The sequence below is a fragment of the Chiloscyllium punctatum genome, chromosome 22 (assembly GCF_047496795.1).
Source record: "Chiloscyllium punctatum isolate Juve2018m chromosome 22, sChiPun1.3, whole genome shotgun sequence".
NCBI lineage: Eukaryota > Metazoa > Chordata > Chondrichthyes > Orectolobiformes > Hemiscylliidae > Chiloscyllium > Chiloscyllium punctatum.
Window position 1 is genome coordinate 72,847,660 of NC_092760.1, and position 23,066 is coordinate 72,870,725.

A 23,066-nucleotide genomic window follows, 5' to 3' on the forward strand; every position below is an offset into this window, starting at 1 on the left:
GAGAGATAAATGGGAGGGGGTGGGGCTGGTGAGAAGGTAGCTGAGAGTGCAATAGGTGAGTGGAGGTGGAGTAAAGGTGATAAGTCAGAGAGTGGGGTGCAGTGGATAGGTGGGAAAGAGGATTGACTATTGGGGCAGGTCATGAGGACGGTGCTGAGCTGGAAGGTTAGAACTGGGGTAAGGTGGAGAAATTAGGAAACTGGTGAAATCCACATTGACGCCATGGGGTTAGAGGATCCTGAGGTGGAAGATGAGGCATCCTTCCTCCAGGTGTCAGGTGGGAAGGGAGTAGCACTGGAGGACGCCCAGGACCATCATGTCCTCGGCAGAGTGGGAGGGGGAGTTGGCATGTTCAGTCACAGGGCTGTGGGGTTGATTGGTGCGGGTGTCTCAAAGATGTTCCCTGAGATTGGTTCGGGTGTACAGCAGAGTGTAACTGACTATAATACCAAAAGATATGGGAGCATAATTAGATCATTCAGTCTATCAAGTCTGTTCTACCATTTGATGATGGCTAATGTTTCTGAAATCCATTCCCCTGACTCCCCTTGATTCCTTACTAATCAAGAAACTATTTATTTCTGTCTTAAATGCACTCAGTGATTTGGCCTCCACAGCCTTCTGTAACAATGAGTTCCACAGATTCACCAACATCTGGCTGAAGAAATTGTTTCTCACCTCAGTTCGAAAGAGTTGTTTCTTTACTCAGAGGCTGTGTCCTCAGATCATGGTCTCTCTCTAGTGGAAACGCCCTCTGCATATTCACTCTATCCAAACTGATTTTTGACAAAGTGAATATCACCATCAGTTGGGTCATAAAAGTATTGGAGTTATCACACACACCTATTTCAATCATCACTTTCTCTTGAGGCTGAATTTCATTTCCTTTTCTCTGCAGCTTGTCTTTTATTTTTTTTCATTAGTAATGCCTTCAATGCTGTACTCCTGTGGAAGGAAATTATGCTTGGTGCATAACACCAAACTTCTGTTAGTTGGATTTTAAATATTTCTGTGAAGCATCAGTTTTGATTCAGTACAATAGATAATATTCCCTGAGACAGTCTCACAATGTTATTATATTGCAACCCTCATCTTTATTAAATCTATGTTTTATTAAACATACTGTCTCTGCTTCATATCTAAGGAGCATTTCCAAATATCTATGAAAGATGTAAAGCATCCATTAGATGGTGGTATAATAATGACATGATTGTCTGGTTAGGAAATTCAAATGAAGTGAACTATTTTCCTGGCTGTTTTCAGTGGTAGTTTGTCATTGCCTTCTACTGTGGTGCCAGGTTCTTCTCAAACTAACCAACCAATATGGCAGGTTCCACTGAGCTACAATACAACCAACAGTAGAAAACCTCACATAACCAACCTGGCCAACCAGATAATCAGTTTTGAATTGTGGGTTTGGAGGAGAACGGAAAGGATCAACTAGAGAGTAAGATGAATGATAAGCTGCTGTAGAGAATGTACAACTGATGAAATCTGTTGAATGTAATTAGGAACAGAATGTTTGAGTCAGGCACATCTTAAGGGAAAAAGGCAGCATGGTGGCTCAGTGGTTAGCACTGCTGCCTCACAGCGTCAGGGACCCGGGTTTGATTCCACCCTTGGGCAACTGTCTGTGTGGAGTTTGCACATTCTCCCAGTGTCTGCGAGGGCTTCCTCTGTGTGCTCTGGTTTCCTCCCACTGTCCAAAGATGTGCAGGTTTGGTGAATTGGCCATGATAGATTGCCCATAGTGTCCAGGGATGTACAGGTTAAGTATGTTAGCCATGGGAAATGCAGGGTTAAAAGGAAAAGGGGGTAGGGAGATAGGTCTGAATGGGATGCTATCCGGAGGGCCAAATGACCTGTTTCCACACTGTAGGGATTCTAAGAAAAAAATGGACTGTGTGACATTATGAAGGAAAGGTTTCAAGTAGAAAAGAGGAAGGAAGAGAATATTTGTTAGATGGCTTGATAATTGGGGAAACTTATTGAAAAATAAAATGAATGGCACAAGGCAGGGAAATATTTCAAAGACCATGAGCCAAGGACACTGCCTTCTAGCATAGTTCACAGCGATATTGATCAAGTTACTAGGAAATTGATCGGAGCATGAGACCTTGAGATTACTTGGCCACGAATACATTCTTCTCATTATTAATGGAGCAAGAGGAGCCCCATTGGTTCCTTCAAGCTTTTTTGATGAAAAGCATAATTTCTGATAAGCATCATCCCAGTAATTACTGAAAATATTAACAGTGCCAAGAAATGGATTGGAGGTTGGTGACTGCAACTACTCTTGTCACGGCAAGGGGTCAGAACCCCAAAGTACTCTAGATATTTTTAACTTGTAATTTTAACAATTTGTTAAAAGAGGCTGATACAGCCAAAAAATGGCTGTGGATATAACTCATGTGACTGTTTGGAGACAGAAAGAGAGAACCACCAAATGTTACACCCACGGACATGAAGGGAACTCCAAGCAACATGCAAAGCGGCGGGAAGAGGCAACTCTAACCAGACTGGAACATGATGTGCTGGCAGTCCCCTAACCAACAGCACACTGCCTCTCCGTGATTTATGTCCCAAACTATAGACACATTTTGTGTACTTTTTTCCCCCAATGAAAAACAAGGGTTAAAAAGCCAATAAAAACAGAAATTGTTGGGGAAGCTCTGCTTTTTTTTATTTCACTCATGGAAAGTGGGCATCTCTGGTTAGGCCAGCATTTATTGGCCATCCCTCATTGTTCAGATGGCAGTTAAGAATCGACCTCATGTTGTGGGTATGGAGCCACAAGCCGGCCAGACCAGGTAAGGATGACAGATTTTCTTCCCTAAAGGGCAGTAATGAACCAGATTTTTTTTCCTGACAATTAACAATGGTCTAATTGTCATCATTAGACCCTTAATTTCAGATTCTTTTATTAAATTCAAAATACACCTTGGTGCAATTTGAATCCAGGACCCCAGGACATTGGCTGAGTTTCTGAATTAATAGTCTAGCAATAATACCACCAGGCTATTGTCTCCCCTTAGGTCTGGCAACATCTGTAGAGGGAAAGTAGAGCTAATGTTTTGAGTCCACACTCTTCTGCAGAACTAATAGCAGCGAAGAGAAAATGGGACTTCTGTTGATGATAAAGGTTGGGGGGTTAGGGGTAAAGAGAAATGTAGAGATGGAGGCCAGAGGAAGGGGAAGAAAATTAGGCTGAGAAAAGGATGGATGATGGTAACTGCTGAAAATGTGTTGCTGGAAAAGCGCAGCAGGTCAGGCAGCATCCAAGGAACAGGAGAATGGACGTTTCGGGCAAACGTCGATTCTCCTGCTCCTTGGATGCTGCCTGACCTGCTGCGCTTTTCCAGCAACACATTTTCAGCTCTGATCTCCAGCATCTGCAGTCCTCACTTTCTCATGGATGATGGTAAGCTAGGGAAGAGAAAAGCTGATAATGGGGACCACGAGTAGGTGAAAATGGGTTGGCTATGCTGAAAACAGCCCATGTCATGATGAAGCCTGAGGTATGGGGCTGGAACAAGGACATAGATAAAGGTTTTCAGGCTGTAAAATTATTGAACGCAGTTATGAATCTTGGAGGCTGCAGGGACCTCAAGCAGAAAATGAGATGCTGCACTGAGCCTTGCTGGAACGCTGCAACAAACCTAATAGAGCAACGTTAGCCTGGGAACATGGTGATTTGTTGACATCTGAGGCAAGTGGAAGGTCAGGATCATTTTTACAGTCAGAACATAGGTGTTCCACAAAGCAGCCTCCCAGTCTGTATTTTGTCTCCCTCGTGTAGCGGAGACCACATTGCAAGCAGCAAATACATTAAAAGGTTAAAAAGCCAATTTTGACTGTACCGGTGAATTGCATTGAATTGAATTGAACTTATTGTCACATGTACTGAGGCACAGTAAAAAGTTTTGTCTTGTGAGCAATGCAGGCAGATCAGAGTTAAGTAGCATAGATAAGTACAGTAGCACCTCGACTTACGAACTTAATCCGTTCCGGGACCCGGTTCGCGAACCGAAAAGTTTGCGAACTGAATCAATTTTTCTCGTTTGAATTAATCTAATTCCAATTGATCCGTTTCGCCATGTCGTACTGCTTAGCGAGATCAGATACACGAGCACCATTCTCATGTTTAGCTATTATTTCCTTCTTCCACAGTAATATGTTTAGGCTTCTTAACACCACTATCACGACCACTTTTCACTTTCTTGGGAGCCATGATGAGGGCTAATTTAATGCAAAAAACAAAAAAAAAGGCGTAAGAATGCTTGGACGTAGCAACGAACGATGTTCACAGCGCGCACGCCAAAGATGAACTGTATGAGATCACACGGGGCCCGAGAGCTTTTGCGTTCAAAGCGCGTGTAGCAAAGCAGAACAATGAAAACACGTGGTCGCACACGGGCTTTTTGCGTTCGTACCTTCGTTCATGCCTTCGTTCATACCTTGAATTTCGTAAGAATTGAAGCAAAATTTTACGTACAATCCTGTTCATAAACCGATTTGTTTGTCAATGGGGTCATTTGTATGTTGAGGCGCTACTGTAAATAATAGGTAAACAGCGGCAAAAACAAAAACAAAAACACAGGTACAGGCAAATGTTAAGAGTTTGTGAGTCCATTCAGTATTCTAACAACAGTAGAATAGAAACTGTTATGAAACCAGCCTGTGCATGTGTTCAGGCTTCTGTACCTTCTCCCCGATGGTAGAGATTGTAGAAAAGCATTGCCAAGGTGGAAGGGAGCTTTGAGAATGCTGGCGGCCTTTCCTTGACAGTGGGCCTGGTAGATGGATTCTATAGATGGGAGCTTGGCCTTTGTGATTGTCTGGGCTGAGTTCAACACTCTCTGTAACTGTCTCCGATCTTGAATGGTACAGTTGCCACTCCTGGTAGTGATACATCCAGACAGAATGCTCTCAATGGCACACCTATAAAGGTTGGCAAGAGTATTTGCCATCATGCCAAATTTCCTCAGCTGCCTGAGGAAGAAGAGATGTTGTTGGGCCTTTGTAACCAGTGCGTCCACATGAAAAGTCCAAGAAAGCTTGTTGTGGATGACCACTCCCAGGAGCTTGACACTGTCATGATTGTTCCATTATGTAGCAGCCTGGGTTTGAGCATTAGCATATGTGAAGGTTGAAATTGAAGAACTATCCTGAAGTCACTCGTGTATTTCAGGAACGAAAGTCTTCTTACTGATTTCTAGAAGTCACCAAGCTGTAGTAGACAGGCAGGTTACTGGAAGAACCTAGCAAGCCAGGCAGGAGCAGGACTAGGAGAAGTCGACATTTCGAGTGGAACCTTCCTCAGACTGGGGGGTGGGTGTAGGGCGAGCTGCAGTCCCAGCCACCTACCAGATTCATTTCTCCCATTGACCAACCAGGTCGTACCCTCTACCTGTTTTCACCTATCCCCACTTCATCACCCTGCCCCTGCCACCCCCTTTATCTGCAGCTCCCCCTACACCCAACCCTCCAGTCTGAAGGAGGGTTACACGCGAAATGTCGACTTCTCCTCGTCCTGATGCTGCCTGGTTCACTGAGTTCTTCCAGCCTCCTGCCTGTCTACTTTGGATTCCAGCGTCTGCAGATTTTTTTGTCTTTAAAGAAGTCTACTAGTTGGCAGTCAGATAAAACAGGGCAACAAAAGGGCTCTCACCTGAATTTTGGAATTGAATAGAATCAAAAGGAGTAAGAACTACAGAATCTCAACAATCATTTTGATAACTTAAGAAAGTCCTGTTAAATTGGCTCTTATCAAACATAAAATTTAGATTAGATTCCCTACAGAATGGAAATGGGCTCTTTGGCCCAACAAGTCCACACTGACCCTCTGAAGCTCATTTGGGTTTGGGAAATTGTATGCAGAAGGGAAAGAATCAATTTTTAAATTGAATTTATTCCAACTAATCAGAGAGGGAAGGTTTGATTAGATAAGATTCCCTACGGCCAACCAAACCACACCGACCCTCTAAAGAATAACCCACCCAGACCCATTCCCCTCTGACTAATGCACCTAACAGTATGGGCAATTCAGCATGGCCAATTCACCTGAACTGCACATCTTTGGACTGTGGGAGGAAACCGGAGTACCCAGAGGAATATCATGCAGACACAGGGAGAATGTGCAAACTCCACACAGACAGTCACCCGAGGCTGAAATGGAACTCGGGACCCTGGTGCTGTGAGGCAGCAGTGCTAACCACTGAATAACTGTACTGCCCTAATCTTTGTTCCTTACCTTTCAAGTGTTCAATGATTTGGAGCAACCATTTGCGTAACCCAAACCTCCGTTCATAACAAGTTGCTGGCTCGTGTGACGAAATGAATCCATAGTCAAAATAAAAGAATGAGGTAAATTGACACATCAAAAACAATTTTAAAGGAAATACCTATAAAAGGAGTGTGTTTACATTGCTACAGTATAGAAATGTCTTCATGCAATGCCAGATTGCTTCTAGCAGAATTAGGGGAAGTTAATTTTAAATATTTAAACGCTATGATTCTCAAACAATTGAAAAATTTCACAAGACACTTTGGAATAGAATTTTCCTTGAAAGTCAGAAACCTGAAATTTTAAAAGGAATGGGGAAAGGTTTATTGGTGGAGAATAAGGGAGATGAAACAGATAGTGTAAGAGAAATTTTAAATTCAAGTTATGGAAATGAGAAATTCATGAAAAAGAGAAGGAAGGAAAAATAGAGAGAGAGAGAAAGAGATGGAATACTGAGGAAAGATCAAGTACAAAAGGGAGAGAATTTGAAGAAAATTTTCAGCAAGTTGTTTTTGAACTAAGAGAACTCCAGCTGAGGAGTGGGATCCCTGTATCTGTGAAGACATGACTGACTCAAACATGATGGTGGAACCAATTCAGTTTGCTTCGTTTATTCTGAAGCTTTTCTTTTATCATTCCTGGGACATGGGCATCACTAGCTGGGTCAGCATTAATTGCCCGTCCTTCATTGCTTTTGATAAGATGGTGATGAGTTGCCTTCTTGAACTCCTGCAAGTCCACATGTTGTAAATTGACCCATAATGCCCTTAGGGAGGGAATTCTAAGAACTTTGACTCAGCAACATTGAAGGAATAGTGACATATTTCCAAGTCAGGATGGTGAGTGGTTTGGAGGGGAACTAGCAGGTGGTGGTCCCAGGTATCTGTCTTTCTCAGTGGAAGTAGTCATGGGCTTGGAAGTTGCTGTCTGAGGACCTTGGTCGAATTTCAAAGTGCACCTGCAGACAGTACACACTGCTGCTATTGAGTGTTGGTGGCAGGGGGAATGGATGCTTTGTTCTGGATGGTGTCAAGTTTTGTGAGTGTTGTTGGAGCGACACTCATCTAGGTAAGTATCAAGTATTTCATCATATTTCTGACTTGCGCCTTGCAGATGATGGACAGGCTTTGGGGATGCAGGAGCTGAATGACTCGCTGCAATATTCCTAGCCTCTCACCTGCTTTCGTAGCCACTCTGTTTATGCGGTGAGTCCAGTGAGCTTCTGGTCACTGGTAACCCCAAAGATGTTCATAATTGGGGATTTAGTGATGGTAACACCATTGAATGTCAAGGGGCAGTAGTTAGATTGCCTGTTATGGGAGATGGTTATTGCTTGAGGAAACAGAGGCAGAGCATTTTTTTACCTCTTTTGTGTAGGTGGCACAGCAGTGAAAGTAGCCAATCCAAAACTGATATGTATTCCTGCAAGCAAACTCTTGAGGAAAGCCCTTAAGCTTTACTCCCTCTCACCCAAAAGCAAGTACTGCTGATTATGATACAGTAAAAATGACTGTCTTAAGTGCATGCCAGGTGTTGTTGGAGGTGTACCATCAAAATTCCGTACACTCAGGAAATTAGTTTATTGGACGTACCTGGAATTTGAAAGGATTTAGCAGTAACGTATTGAGCCAAAACAATATTAGCTAAACAAACGTCAGAGACTGGAATGGTAACAGACTGGAGACCCCTGCATGGGGTCTGTTCATGATACAGCCTACAATTACCACAGCACAGTAAAACAATGTAATGCAATAATATGAAGTGTCTCGGTGGAGTGTGAGAAGGAGCAGTGACAGCTGGTGTGTTTAGAAGTCGTATTTTGAGTTTCATCCTCCTGGATTATTGGCAGGTGGGTACAATGAATTAATAAACCTTTTTTGAAAACAATCTCTTGTGGTGCATTACATGAAAAGGCAGGAAGTACAAAATAAACAGCTCACAGTGCTGTCATGTCAGCCTGCTATCTGATGAAGATGTGACCGGAAGCATGAAGGATATCAGAGATAGCAGATTAGCGCCTGTGGTGCAGTTCACCCATCTGGACAGTGTGATTGCCAGGCTAAAGAAAGAATCTCAGTAACTCAAAAATGGGACAAAGATCCAGATATCCTATGACGCTTTCCCACAGGTTTAGCTTTGTCCCACTCTTCAATACAACGGCAAACATAAGCGGGCTGGCAAAACCTTCAGTTTTGAAAACTTTACTGTTGAGTTTGTTTCTCCTCATGGTTTCCAATAAACAAACATCAAGGCTCCAAACATGCAGAAAGGATCAGTTAACTGCAAAACAAATCATGATCAAATCTTCTGCTCCTTATTCTGTGAAATGAAAAAGCTCTGGATTTCTGCGAGGAGATGAAGAGAGGTCTGGAGAGAGCCAGAGGTCTGACTCCATTCTGAAAATTGCCTTGTACTTCCAAATTAGGAGGTAATGAGGACTGCAGAATCTGGAGGATCAGAGTTGAGAGTGTGTTGCTGGAAAAGCACAGCAGGTCAGGGAGCATCCAAGGAGCAGAAGAATCGACGTTTCAGGAAAGAATTCCTAATGAAGGGCTCCGGCTCCAATCGTCGATTCTCCTGCTACTCGAATGCCTCCTGACCTGCTGTGCTGTTCCAGCAACACACTCTCATACTGCAGAACTGTCTGGGGAAGACAAACTGCATCCTATTTCTCACCACTGTCCAAATGGAAGGAAGGTATGGATGCTCAGAGAGTAAGCTGCCAGAAGTAGGGTGACCGTCAGATAAGGTGCCAGTTACATAGGGTGCCAAGTAGGTAGGGGCTGAAGTGCCAGGTGACAAGTAGGTAGGGGGAAGAGTACTGGGGCAGGGGTGGGGTAAGCATCAGGTGGTTAGGGTATCAAAGTGCCAGTTGGTCAGATAAGTGATGATGAGTTTATGCTAGTTGGTTGAGGATGACATATGGACCTAGTACGTAACCATGAGTCCCCAGGGGTGGGGTTTATTATAGAATCATAGAATCTCTCCAGTTCAGACAGAAGCCATTCGACCCACTGTGTTTACAGTGACTCCCCTGAGGAGTGTCCCGTCTAGACTCGCCATCTCCATAACCATGGCTAATCCACCTAACCTGCACTATGAGATATTTTGCTGGTCAATCCATTTAACCTGCACATATTTGTATTGTGGGAGGAATTCAGAAGAATCCTAAAGAAACCCATGCCATTTGAAGGAGTGCTTGAGGCAACATGGGCTTCTGGAGTGGGGTTAGAAGTGTTGGATCTGGAGTAGAGTGCATTGGTTCCAGTGGCAGGGTAGCATAGGGTCAGGATGTCAGATCCAGAGTAAGGGAAGGAGGAAGTCAAATCTGGAGTGGGATGACGGAGTTTGTTGGGTTTGGCATCAAGGCAGCTACATTTAGTCCATAAAGAGAGAAGGGGATGTCAGGTGCCATGGGATTGTTGTGCCCCAAGCATGGAATCATGGAGGAATCTATTCTGTAACTGACATGCAGTAGATTCAGAACACTGAGAAATTATTGATACAGTACTCTTTTGGTTGAAGTGGTTTTGAACATGAACTGGCTGTAAAATGACTATAAGGCAAATCATGAGCACATCAGTAAACTCATTTCCATGTGGAATACTGAGATGGATTTTTTGATGCATTAGAGAACAATCTGCCAGATACTGAAAAACAAGTTTATTGCTATGTAAATGCTGAGCAAATGGGGATATTGGATGTACTGTTTGAAACTGAGCCAAAGCTTAATTGTTGATTTTGTTTGGCTTCAGTCTCTTGATGTTCTCTTGTTGTTATCATCTTAATGTAAGCAATGCAAGGCAGTTATAACTGTTTTGCATATGTTTAAATATTTCCTGAGCATTTATTACTTGACTGTGTCAATAATAATTGTGCTCCAATCTCACACAGATCCTCACATTGAAGGTCTTGGTTTGCAAATTGCAGGGAGCTGTGAAAGCAGCTTTGTCTCATTAGCATCATGCCCATAGAGCAGCCCAGAGAGAGGATTGTAGTGGATGCTCTCTGCAAACTTCCAGGTTGTGCAGAAAGGTAGAAGTCCCCAGACAGGCCATGGACAAGCTGGCCCCAATATGTAGGGCCATGTAAACATTGAAAAGATAACATGCATTTAAATTTATCACCATGTATTTCAAAAAATAGAAAAATGAGAGGGTATGCCAATTTTAATGGTTCATCACTCTGAGCTCTAAAGGATCAGTTCACTTTGTGGCACTCAGTGTAGGTTGAGGATATGTATAATTATTCCTGGATGGCAATACTGGTCCATGGACATCAATACCAACATGAGAGTCATTGGAATATGTAGAGTGGAAGCAACAGGATGATGGGAAATTCCTGGGTTCACTGCTCAGACAAAAAGGATCTCCTGTCATTCAGATACATCCAAATATGACTGCACCCAGAGCTATATTTTGACCCTTGAAAAGTAGCATGATGAATATCACATTGAGAGTGGAACGAAGACTGCTCTTTCTAGCTTCTTGTTGACTTTTTGTACAAGCCAATCAGAAGCTAGGACCTCCAGATGAAAATGCCTTCCATCAACCGCCATTGAAAATGCACCCACTATTTAAGTCTTTTGTCTGTAGCTGACCAGTCAAATTACCAGGTGGGTCCATTTGACAAATTGCCTGTCAGGAGTAAAATTAATGCTGACATTCCATCACTTCCACTGAAATGAGAATTGATTGGTAGATACTGTTGGCTCTCACCACCTACAGAAACTAGGCAGTACTGATGTTCTACGGAGGCCTCCTCCTCCCTCCATCCACACTGAAAATTAGCCTCCTATGCTGGCTCTCAAAGATGAAAAAAAAAGAGCAGCGTACATGCAGCCATGGATATTTGCTTCATTCCTTCATCATTTGGTACCCCATGACTTCAACTTTGCTGTTGTCCTGGCAGCCGAGATTAGATTAGATTACTTACAGCGTGGAAACAGGCCCTTCGGCCCAACAAGTCCACACCGCCCCGCCGAAGCGTAACCCACCCATACCCCTACATCTACATCTACCCCTTACCTAACACTACGGGCAATTTAGCATGGCCAATTCACCTGACCTGCACATCTTTTGGACTGTGGGAGGAAACCGGAGCACCCGGAGGAAACCCACGCAGACACGGGGAGAATGTGCAAACTCCACACAGTCAGTCGCCTGAGGCGGGAATTGAACCCGGGTCTCTGGCGCTGTGAGGCAGCAGTGCTAACCACTGTGCCACCGTGCCGCCCACAAAGATGTTTGGCTGACTTAGATATCAGGCCTCACAAAGTGAATGCAACTCAATTTTTACGTCCTGCTGAGGGGCATGCATATTAAAGAGGCATGGGGCAGTAAGGAATAATGACTTACAATGAGGCATTGGAAGATAAGTTTGAAAATTCTCACTGGGGAACCAGAAGGAAAGCTACTACATGCCCACAGTGCAGTTTTGATTAATCTGCCTCATGCTTCTCCAATTTTGATCCTGAGAAAGCTCCTTACCTCCAGCATGGAATCTGGTTGATAGGGATCAGTTTTCTCAAGCCCAATTTATGGATGTTTGTTTTGGTTGGGCAGCTTGCCAGTGAACGTTTGATAAAACCCAACCAGCTTTAACTTTCATGATCAGAATTAAATTCCTTCCTTTCCTGGATCCAGTTATGATCTTGTTGTATTACAATGGCTGCTATCTGTCTTAGACTTCATGGGTATCTTGCAGCTTACATGTTCGCCAGCATATTTTCATTAGCCAGAAATAAACACACTGACTTGTGTGAACACGAGCAAAGATTCTCTTGTGCTAAATGGAAAACATTAGCAATCAACACCAATGATCTATTAATAAGCCCTTAATTGGCATTATTAAGACCTGGGTGATAAAATAATGGCAGGGAATTAGTGTTAATAAATTCTGCTATAATAGGGTGCAAAAGAAAAATGAAAACACATTCTTCATGTGATGTTACAACACTTTTTCCTGACGTTCAAACCTATTTAACATCAATTTGCTTCAGTGTTGCTTTTGAAAACTGACTCATAGATTAGTCAAATATTTAGATAGCAGTGTGGTGGCTCAGTGGTTAGCACAGTTACCTCAGAGTGCCAGGGACTTGGGTTCAATTCCCACCTTGGGCAACTGTCGATGTGGAGTTCGCACATTCTCCCTGTGTTTGCATGCATACCCTGTGGGTGCTCCTCCCACAGGCCAGGTGAATTGGCCATGCTAAATTTGCCCATAGTTTTAGGAGCATTAGTCAGGGGTAAATGAGGGGACTGGGTCTGGGTGGGTTGTTCTTTGGAGGGTAGGTGTGGACTTGTTGGGCCAAAGGGCCTGTTTCTACATTGTAGGGAATCTAGTCAAATGTTGTTACATTACAATAAACTCAGTTTGGGCTGAAAACAGCCACTTTTTATTAGCTTGTTTGTACTCTTAATGTAGTATTAAGAGTATAAGCTACTGTACTCTTAATAGACTACAGGTTACTGTTCTTAATCCTAACGGTGGCTAACATCATTATACTAAAAAAAAAGTAGAATCCATATTCATTTTATTCAAAATAAATTATTATTAATTTTAACTGCTTCAAATACAACTTGAAAAAAATGCTTCCTTTATTTTTCTAGTAGGTCATGAAGCATCTTTCCAGGATTATCTAAAGTGGCCTTGCTGGAAAAATCATATGGGTTTGCCACAGCATTTAGAATTGCCTGTTTTTCTTCATTTTGTATCAGGTAATCAAGATGAAGCTCACACATGTGGAGGCAAACAGCATTCCCTCAGCAAACACTGCGAATTGTGGGACATGATAAAACGTTTGACATTTTATCTGAATATAAGCTCAAAGGCATCTTTAAGGATGATAAAACTGGCCCTTCACTTTGCTGACCCAAGCAGATTGCAACCTTTCATCAACGAAGAATGCTTACTTGAGAAATAAGGCTCAATACGTGATTTGTTATTGTGCTTTATGCTAGAATCACCTGGATATATAAAAATTATTAGGAACTCTAATGTTATTACAGGGTGTTAGCTTCTTAAGACAAGATGTCATGGGTGACTGCTGCTATTTTGAGGAGTGATTGTGTCTTTTTGACCAAACTAAGGCTTCAATGTCTCTTTCATGATCTTCTCAACCAGACACACACGTTTTCTAAGGTCAAAGTATTCATTATTGAAACTAAGGGATTATTTCCAAAACATTCAAAGTCTGAAATACATGTTGGCAAAAATATGCAAACATCATATCTCGTTTAATGAACTGTATGGTAGTCAAACACACTGCTACATTTCTAATACAGTTTTAGATTGTTTCTGTCGTGATTGTGTAAGATCAACCAGGTGGATCTTGTATAATATGAGTTCCCTAATTGGGCTGTTAATCTGGTCCAATCAGGGAGCTCTGGGGACAGACAAAAACAGGAGTGCCAGAATCCTGATACTCTGAGAGTTGGCTCTGAGGGAGCTGGGCTAGTGCCAAGGACTATTGTCAAGTTACACAAGGAATTGACCAGCAACCACTGTTCCTGTCAAAATTAAATATGCCTAGTGATGAAAAGCTCAGATGGTCAAGTGACCACAGGCCCAAAATTGGATACTCTAAATTGACCGATAACCAGAGAACTCAGACCTGACAGAAAATTGGCCAAACTAAATTGGCATTTTACAGAAAACAGTGGAAATCAATGTCAGAGGTTACAAAGGTTTGGGGGGAACCAATTACAACCAGCCTGAGGGTTGTGAATTGAAAGAGTGTCAGTTAGACATTCTCGCATCTTGACTGCCTGGGTAGGTGCACTTTATACCTCCCTGGCATGGCAACAGTGAAATGTGTTGGCATGACCCCATTGGATGATTTGAACTCAGCTCATGATCCCATTGGCCAAAGGCCACAGAACATTCCAGACAGTCTGGGTGAGGAGGGATAAGAGCACACCTCTGAAAGCCACTCCCGAACTAAGATTCAATGAAGATGCAGTAAAAACTCATGGCAAAGACACACTAGGAAGACTTGTGGTAAGGAGGACTATGTGACAACCCAAGAAGAGCCAGGTTCAGATCCACCTGAACCTGTGACCTCAACCTTCATGGAAGACAGCCTGACCTACATCAGAGAGGATGGAGATTCCAATGGCTCAGTTCAAGCTTGTGGATTGTTGTGTGTAGTATTCCTTCTCAGATAGATGGAGCTAGATTAAGAGTAAATATTGTGAGATTTTGGGAAATGCTCACATAGTGTTTTTAATAAGGAATATTTTGTTAATAAAATCTACTTAAACTGCAAACTAAAATCTGTGTCCCTTTGTCCGCCTCACTGACAAGTAGACTTTTATAATGTATTTAGTGCATAAACTGGTTCAAGTGTCCAAAGCATGGAGAGCACTCATTATTTAAAATAAACATGTCATCCGATCGATTAAATTAAATTATTTAATAAATACTTCTTAAAACATTTCCTTTTATGATGTGAGCATTTTTAGCAAGGGCAATATTTGACTAACATCCCTAATTGCCCTTGAGAAGGTGCTGATTGTATGCTAGGAGAAAGTGAGGATTGCAGATGCTGGAGTGTGAGAGTCGAAAAGTGGAACAGCACAGCAGGTCAGGCTGCACCTGAGGAGCAGGAGAGTCAACGTCTTGGGCATAAGCCCTTCATCAGGAATGCTCCAACTTGGATTGTAGCAGTCCATGGTGAGTTGATACACCCACAACATTGCTAAGAAGACCCTTCCAGAATTTTGACCCAGCAAATTTCGGTTGTAGATAGATATTCAGGAATCGAGAGATGCGTTAATTGCTACGAAGTTCCCTACTGCTGACCTGTGCTTTTAGCCTCATTCTTTCTGAGGATGACCTAGTTCGGTTTCTGGTTGATATTCAGACTTGTGCTGAGAAGTGATATCTATCATTCATATCACACCAGTGCCAGTCATCTCCTGCAAGAGAGTCTAACCATTTCCTTTGATGTTTTAAAGATTTCCCATTTCTGAATTCTGCGCAGTCAACATGTCCCTATTATGAAAAATAATTTATGAAAAAATAAATATACATGAGTTTCTGAGCAAATGGTACCACTATCAGAAAAAGCTCTTTCTGAGAGTTACTTCCAATAAAATCTAGCAAGGAAATATTCGGTTAAAGTTTGAATTGTTTCTCTTGCCTGATTCACACAATCACCCAACTATTATGGTGCAGAAATAGGCCACTTAGAACATCCTGTCTGCATACACTCTTCACATGATCTTTATGACTTAATGCCATTTTTCTATCTTTTCCATCATTTCAATTTCAATAATCTTCTAATACCCTCTTGAATATCTCAATTGAACTTTCCTCTGCCAGGCTTCCAGGCAATGCATTCCAGGCCCTAACTACACACTATGTGAAAAAAGTCTTCCCTTACATCTTATTTGATTTTATTTCAAATTAATTTAACTCTGCGCTCTCTTGTCAATTTTTATGAGCAAGTTCCTCCAGATTGCTATAATGACTTCATTGTAAATGTAAATACATAGCTACAAGAGCAGGTCAGAGTCTAGGAATCTTGCAGAGATTAGCTCATTTCCTAATTCCTCAAAGTCTGTCCACCATCTACAGGGCACAAGTGGGATCTTGATGAAATACTCCCCACTTGCCTGTGTGAGGACAGCTCCAACAGCAGTCAAGAAGCTGACACCATCCCAGGCTAAGCAGTCTGGAACCATATCCACATGCATTCAGTCCCTCCACCACCAACATACAATAGCAGCAGGTGTAGCATCTGCAAGGTGCACTGCAAAGGTTCACTAAACTCCTCAGACAGCACCTTCCAAACCTACAGCTACTTCCATTTCCAGGACAATGACAGCAGATACTTGGGAACACTTTCTCCCACAATTTCCACGTCAAACCATGCATCAAACTGACTTCGAAATATATCACTATTCCTTCAATATTATTGGGTTAAAATCCCAAACTCTCTCCCTCCCTCTCTCCCAGACAAACTCTCTCCCTGCACTAAAGGGACTGTGGTTCAAAAAGGTAGCTCACTATCAACTTCTCAAAAGCAATTAACTGCAGTGATAAATGCTGGCACAACCAGCAAAGACCACATCCCCTGATTTCATGAAACAAAAATACCACACACAATCTTGGGTGGAGATAATGAGTTGTAGATTAGCATTGATATGGTGCAGATATATTTTGTCCAGCTCATAAGAGTCCTTGGTAATTATGCCTCACTAGTAATGTAAATTGTACTTATTTCTAACATGTAATATAGTACCTTGTTAATTAAGAGAATGCCTTTTCTTTTTAGACTCACCAGTGGTCCATCCTTTTCCACTGAAAATTAGACAGTCTCTGACTCATTATTAGCAAAGACAGACTGGTGGCAGCAAACTACCCTTCCCCTATACCACTCGCTGTCAGAGATGGCAGATGCCATGGTTTGCACATAGTGGTCGTCAGGCTGTCCTGTAATGACCAACTCTACATGTAGCATTTCCGAACCCAGCAATGATGTAGCATAAAATACCTGTTGGCTCAACGTCCTCTGCAGGGCAGGCAGGAGGTCCCTGGTGCCTCAGTGCTGTCATTGAATTTCAGACCAAGCTAGTTCTCATCATTTGTCTTTGATATATCTGGCAATTGAGACAATATCAGAAGTTCTTTTAGAGAGTCTAAAGCAAAGTTGTGGCTTTGGAATGACTTTTTCAACCATAGTGATTAGATGGTTCAGGAGAACGTGTGCCAACAGTTTCTTTGCTATGGACAACAGAGAAATACCTTCATAATTTGCATAATTTGAACAGCATGATTGAACTCCTTTCTCACTAATCGCTACAATTGTTGTTTTACTGAAGGGACTGGAGTACAGGAACAAAATTGAGAGTGTGAGTTACTTTTCATTCTAAGTCTGTAGTATGAATGTATAGAGTCTTGATGTGATCAGATGTCTCTGAGCTTTGATGTCTTCAGCTAGAATAGCACTGGGGCCAAGGGATTAGCTGCTTATTGCAGCTCTACCATTGATGGTGATTCACCTATAGATTAAATCACAGGGAACAACTAGAGAGCATCAGCTTCTACTGTTATTTCCAGTGTTTATAGATGGCTTGTCATCCTCAAGAATAGAGACTTTGTCCTGTGAGTGAAGGGAATTTTGTCCATTTGACCTTGCTATATAGACAGTCCTGGTGACATTAACATGTGTCATTACTGTCAGCATACTATTGGATCTGTTGTGCTTTCTCTACTAACCTCTGGACCTTTATCATCTTGAATTGTCTTTAGATGCCAGCTTGGATCTATTGACATGCAAGGACAAATCTTCTTTGAGGACTGTAAATGGAAGAACTGACAGGCTGCTTGGAATAAAGATTGCCACTAGGACAGTGGGCATTCAACAAACATGGTAGGTTGGATATGACAGCACATCAGCTGCGTTGATGGAGTAGAACACTTGGCTTTCGTGTCTGTTATGTCTTCTTGTTCCTATGAGTTCATAATAATCACACTATTAGACTCAAAATGTTAAAGCTTCATCGAGTGGTTTTCTTATGGCTCTCTATGTGGCTGGAACATTGATGCATTTTTGCTCAGCACTTAACTTCAATGCAAGAATAAATATGACAAATCCCTGAGAACTCCAAAGAACAATTCATTCCTAACACTTTCCAAATAATGATGTAATAGTACCTCTCTCTGTTTACAATAGAGGCTCATAGAACCACATATACAATGGAGGTTGGTTCACTCACTTGGCTGGATGGCTAGTTTAAAATACAGAGTGATGCCACAAGCACAGGTCCAACTTCTGTACCAGCTGAGGTCATCATGAGGGCACCCTCACCTGACACACGGTGATCCTTAAGTTGGGCTCTCATAATGAGGGGGTAGCCTATGTCCTCTGGGCACTTGTGTAGTTGATGGCTCCTCACGCAATTAGCAATTTGCCAATTTCTCCTGCTTCTCTCCAGTCAAAGAGAAAAATCATGAAATCTCTTCTCCATAGATTGTGTTCATCATCTGTTGGATGCAGCAATGGATAGCGAACAGCAAAATGTTGACAGTGTTACCTGGTTCCACTTTGAAGTATTTGACTGTGCAGAAATGGTGAGTAGTAATGGCATTGGCAGGATCCTAATATGGTGCTTGTGCCTCAGACATTGATCCTAGATGAGGTGGAGATTCATGGTGGTGATACCTTCTGTGAAGAAGTTTGCACCTCCCCCATCTGAATCCATCTTTGTTTCTCTGCAACATTTCTCCACCTTTCTGTCACCTCACAGACAAAGAGGGAATGGATCTACAACCTCCATAATCATGGTGACCTTTCTGTTGCTAGGTTACAGAACCTCCCAACCAGGCTGCAGCATCACAACCTCCAAAAGGAACAAATCACTTAAACCCCTCCAAGAACCCACCAAGGCACTTCCACAAAAGCCGTTTGAGCAAAATGAATAGACAGTAACTCAACCTGCCAGTTGGATGACTGGGTTTAAATACCACTTAGGAAGGCTCCATCATACAGTCGAGCAGATTTACCAGCAGTGAGTGTTGAGGAAAGGGCGTTAACTGGACACACAGTGTCAATATCAACAGAACATGCGTCAGATCATAGACCATTACAGTGCAGTACAGGCCCTTCGGCCCTCAGCCTGAGAGGTTGCTCAATGTGAATGTTGCTGAGATGTCAGTGCTAACAAAGTTTCAAACATTGAACACTTTGTGGTCTAAACTAGAGGTGGCCTAAAAGTTGCATCCACAGTCCTGTTGATCTCAAATTTCTGTGGTATCAGCAACAGAAGCTGAATAAAACTGAATTTTGTGGGCTTCTCATCATTAAATATTCATTCACTCATATTATTCAAGATTAAACACTTTTCTTTGAGTGTTTAAAGTTGCCCTACTCATAGTTGTGTATTAATAGAGGTGAGATGAATTGAAAAATAAACTTTCTTTAACTCTTCTTACATCTCTTTTTGGAACGAAGACAATAATGCAATAAAGTCATTCATAAAATGCTGGCTTATATTTGATGATCTATTAGATGCTCATCAGAATTTTTAATTTGGAGTCAAGGAAGTATTTCACTTTATTGTGGTTAGCACTGTTGCCTCAGAGCACCAGGGACCTGGGTTCAATTCCAGCCTTGAGTGACTGTGTGGAATTTACACAATCTCCCCGTGTCTGTGTGGATTTACTCTGGGTGCTCCGGTTTCCTCCCACAGTCCAAAGATGTGCAGGTTAGGTTGATTGGCCATGCTAAATTACCCTTAGTGTCCAGGGATATGTAGGCTAGGTGGATTAGCCATGGGAGGTGCAAGGTTGCAGGGATAAGGTGGGATGCGCTTTGGAGGGTCGGTGTGGACTTGTTGGGCTAAATGGCCTGTTTCTACACTGTCGGGATTTTATGGTTCATGTTGTATGGGCTACTGTCTTCGATGAAGATATTGAGGTGGCAAATATGTAAAATATTGATTTTTATATTGGTTTAATTTCTTTTAAAGTAAAATGTAAACAAAATAATTTTTTCCTTATTATTCAAACATTCATTGAAATCATGACTTGATCCAATTGATTCAATGCTGTGTAGGGTCATAGAATCATAGAGTCCTACAGCACGGAGACATGTCCTTTGGCCCAAACTGGTCCATGACGACCAAAATGTCCATCTGCTCTAACCCCATTTCCCAGCACTTTGTCCATATCCTTCTAATCCTTTCCTATCCATGTATTTGTCCAAATGACTTTTAAATGCTAATGTACCCGCCTCAACCACTTCCGCTGGTAGCTCATTCCATATGGTCACTCCACCCTCTGTGTAAAAAGGTTGCCCCATAGATTCCCTTTTATTCTTTCCCCACTAACTTTAAACTGATGCCCTCTAGTCCTTGATTCCCCAATACTGGGACAAAGACTCAGTGTGTTTACCCTGTCCATGCTTCTCATGATGTTATACACCTCTGTAAGTTCTCCTCTCAGTCTCCTACGCTCTAAAGAAAAAAAGTCCTGGCTTGTTCAACTTCTCCCTGTAACTCAGACCATTGAGTCCAGGCAACATCCTGGTAAATTTCGTCTGCACTCTTTCCAGTTTAATAACATTCTTCCTAAAACAAGGTGACCAAAACTGAACATAATACTCCGAGTGGGCAGCACGGTGGCATAGTGGTTAGCACTGCTGCCTCACAGTGCCAGAGACCTGGGTTCAATTCCCGTCTCAGGCGACTGACTGTGTGGAGTTTGCACGTTCTCCCCGTGTCTGCGTGGGTTTCCTCTGTGTGCTCCGGTTTCCTCCCACAGTCCAAAGATGTGTAGGTAGGGTGAATTAGCCATGCTAAATTGCCCGTAGTGTTAGGTAAGGGGTAAATGTAGGGGTATGGGTGGGTTGCGCTTCGGCGGGTCGATGTGGGCTTGTTGGGCCGAAGGGCCTGTTTCCACACTGTAAGTAATCTAATCTAAACAAAAAGTGTGGCTTCAACATCCTATACAACTGCAACTTAACTTTCCCACTTCTATATTCAATGCCCTGACTGATGAAGGCCAGTGCAACAAAAGCCTTCTTTGCTGCCCTGACAACCTGTGACTCCACTTTCAGAGAACTATGAACCAGAACTCCAAGATCCCTCTGTTCCACTATACTCCATAAAGTCCTACCATTCACCATGAAACTCCTACCTTGATTTGATTTTCTAAAATACATGTCCTCACACTTATCTATATTATACTCCATTTGCCATTTCTTGGCCCACTTCTCCAGCTGATCAAAGTCCTGCTGCAATTTCTGATAACCTTCCTCACTGTCCATGATACTGACTATTTTAGTGTCATCAGCAAACCTACTAATCATGCCTTGTACATTCACACCTAAATCATTGATATAGGTAACAAACAATGGGCCCACCAAACCATGAGGCACTCCACTAGTCACAGGCCTCCTGTACAACAAGCATCCTTCCACTATTACCCTCTGCTTCCTGCCACTAAGCCAACTGTGTATCCAATTTGCCAGCTTACTCTGGATTTCATGCAATCTAACCTTCCAGAGCAGTCTATCATCTGGAGCCTTATTGAAGGCCTTATTGAAATCCATATACACTATGCCTACCGTTGTGCCCTTATCAACCTTCCTGGTCACTTCATCAAAGAACTCTAACAAATTTGTGAGGCATGATGTCCCACACACCAAGTCATGCTAACTGCTCCTAATCAAACCCTGTCTTTCCATATGCATAGAAATCATGAATCTCAGAATCTTCTCAAGTGATTTACCCACCACAGATGTGAAGCTTACTGGTTTATAGTTCCCAGGCTTTTCTTTACAGCCCTTCTTGAATAGTGACACAACATTTGCTACCGTCCAGTTGCTGGGACCTCACCCATGGCTAATGATGATGCAAAAGTATCAGCAATTGCTCCTACACTTTCTTCTCCAGCCTCTTGCAGTGTTCTTGGATATATTTGATCAGGACTAGGAGATTTATTCATATCTGTCATTAAAATGTCAGAACAAATAAACATATTTGGGTGATGCAGCAATATAAGACTTTCACCATTTAATTAGCTCATTGCTCATTTGCACCTTAATCCTATTTATACACATTTGCTCTGTATCTTATAAGCCTTTTATCAATGAGAGGCATCAATTTTTTACTTAACACTGTAACCACAGTGTTTGAGGGAAATAGATCAAGATTTCCAGGTACCTTTGTGAGAAAACACATTGCTCACAATTTTACTCCACAGTGGTATAGCTTGAATTTTAAGTTCTCAGCTTCCAGAGAAAGTAGATTCTCCATGTCCTGTGGTGACTTCAGCAACTCCAGTTGTGCAGGTGGATTGTAGGAGTTGGGTTTGTCTTCCTTGGCGAAGAGAAGGCTGATAAGATATTTGAGAGAGGTATTCAAAACCATGAAGGTCTGCACACGCTCACAGTTTCATGAAAGTGGAGTCCCAGGTAGACAGGGTGGTGACCTTTATTGGTCAGTGCATTGAGAATAGGAGTTGGGAGGTCGTGGTGTGGCTATACAGGACATTAGTCAAGTCACTTTTGGAAAGTTGCTTTCAGTTTTGGTCTCCCTGCTATCAAAATGATGTTGTTGAACTTGAAAAGGTGTAGAAATGATTTACAAGGATGTTGCCAGGCATTTGAGCTATGGGGAGAGGTTGAATAGGCTAGGACTGTTTTCCCTGGAATGTCAGAGGCAGAGGGGTGACCTTATAGAGGTTTATAAAATCATGAAGAGCATGAATGGGGTTAACAGCCTATGTCTTTTTCCCAGGGTAGATGAGTACAAAACTAAAGGCCATAGGTTTAGGTGAGGGGGGAAAAGATATAAAAGGGACCTAAAGTGAAGTTTTTTAGTGTAGGGGGTGGTGCGTGTATAGAATGAGCTGCCAGAGAAAGTGATGGAGGCTGGTACAATTGTAACATTTAAAAGGCATCTGGATAGATATATGAATAAGAAGGTTTGGAGGGATATGGGCCAAAGGCTGGCAATTAGGACTAGATTAATTTAGGATATCTAGTCAGCATGGACAAGTTGGACCAAAAGATCTGTTTCTGTGCTATACATATTTATGACTCTATGGTTCTAAAGTAGATAGGGAGAAACTGTGTCATTAATGGAAGAATGAAAACCAGCCAGAATGGATTTGTGGTGATAATCAAAAATAGCAGTAGACACATAAGCAATTCTTTTTATGCATGAGTGGTTTGGGTCTGAAATACTATGACTGGGAGTGTGGGAGGCAGGTTCAACTGAAAGATCCAAATGCAAATTAGATCATCATTTGAAAAGGAAAAATATGC

General features: G+C 42.3%; 1 long non-coding RNA gene across 1 annotated transcript in view; it reads left to right on the forward strand.

Annotated features, from left to right (window-relative positions):
- Window positions 1-23,066, forward strand: part of LOC140493378 (uncharacterized) — a 98,158-nt gene that overhangs the window by 8,543 nt on the left and 66,549 nt on the right. Inside the window, exon 2 of the long non-coding RNA XR_011963657.1 lies at window positions 17,546-17,666. This is a non-coding gene — a long non-coding RNA (uncharacterized lncRNA). The remainder of the gene's footprint in view (window positions 1-17,545; window positions 17,667-23,066) is intronic.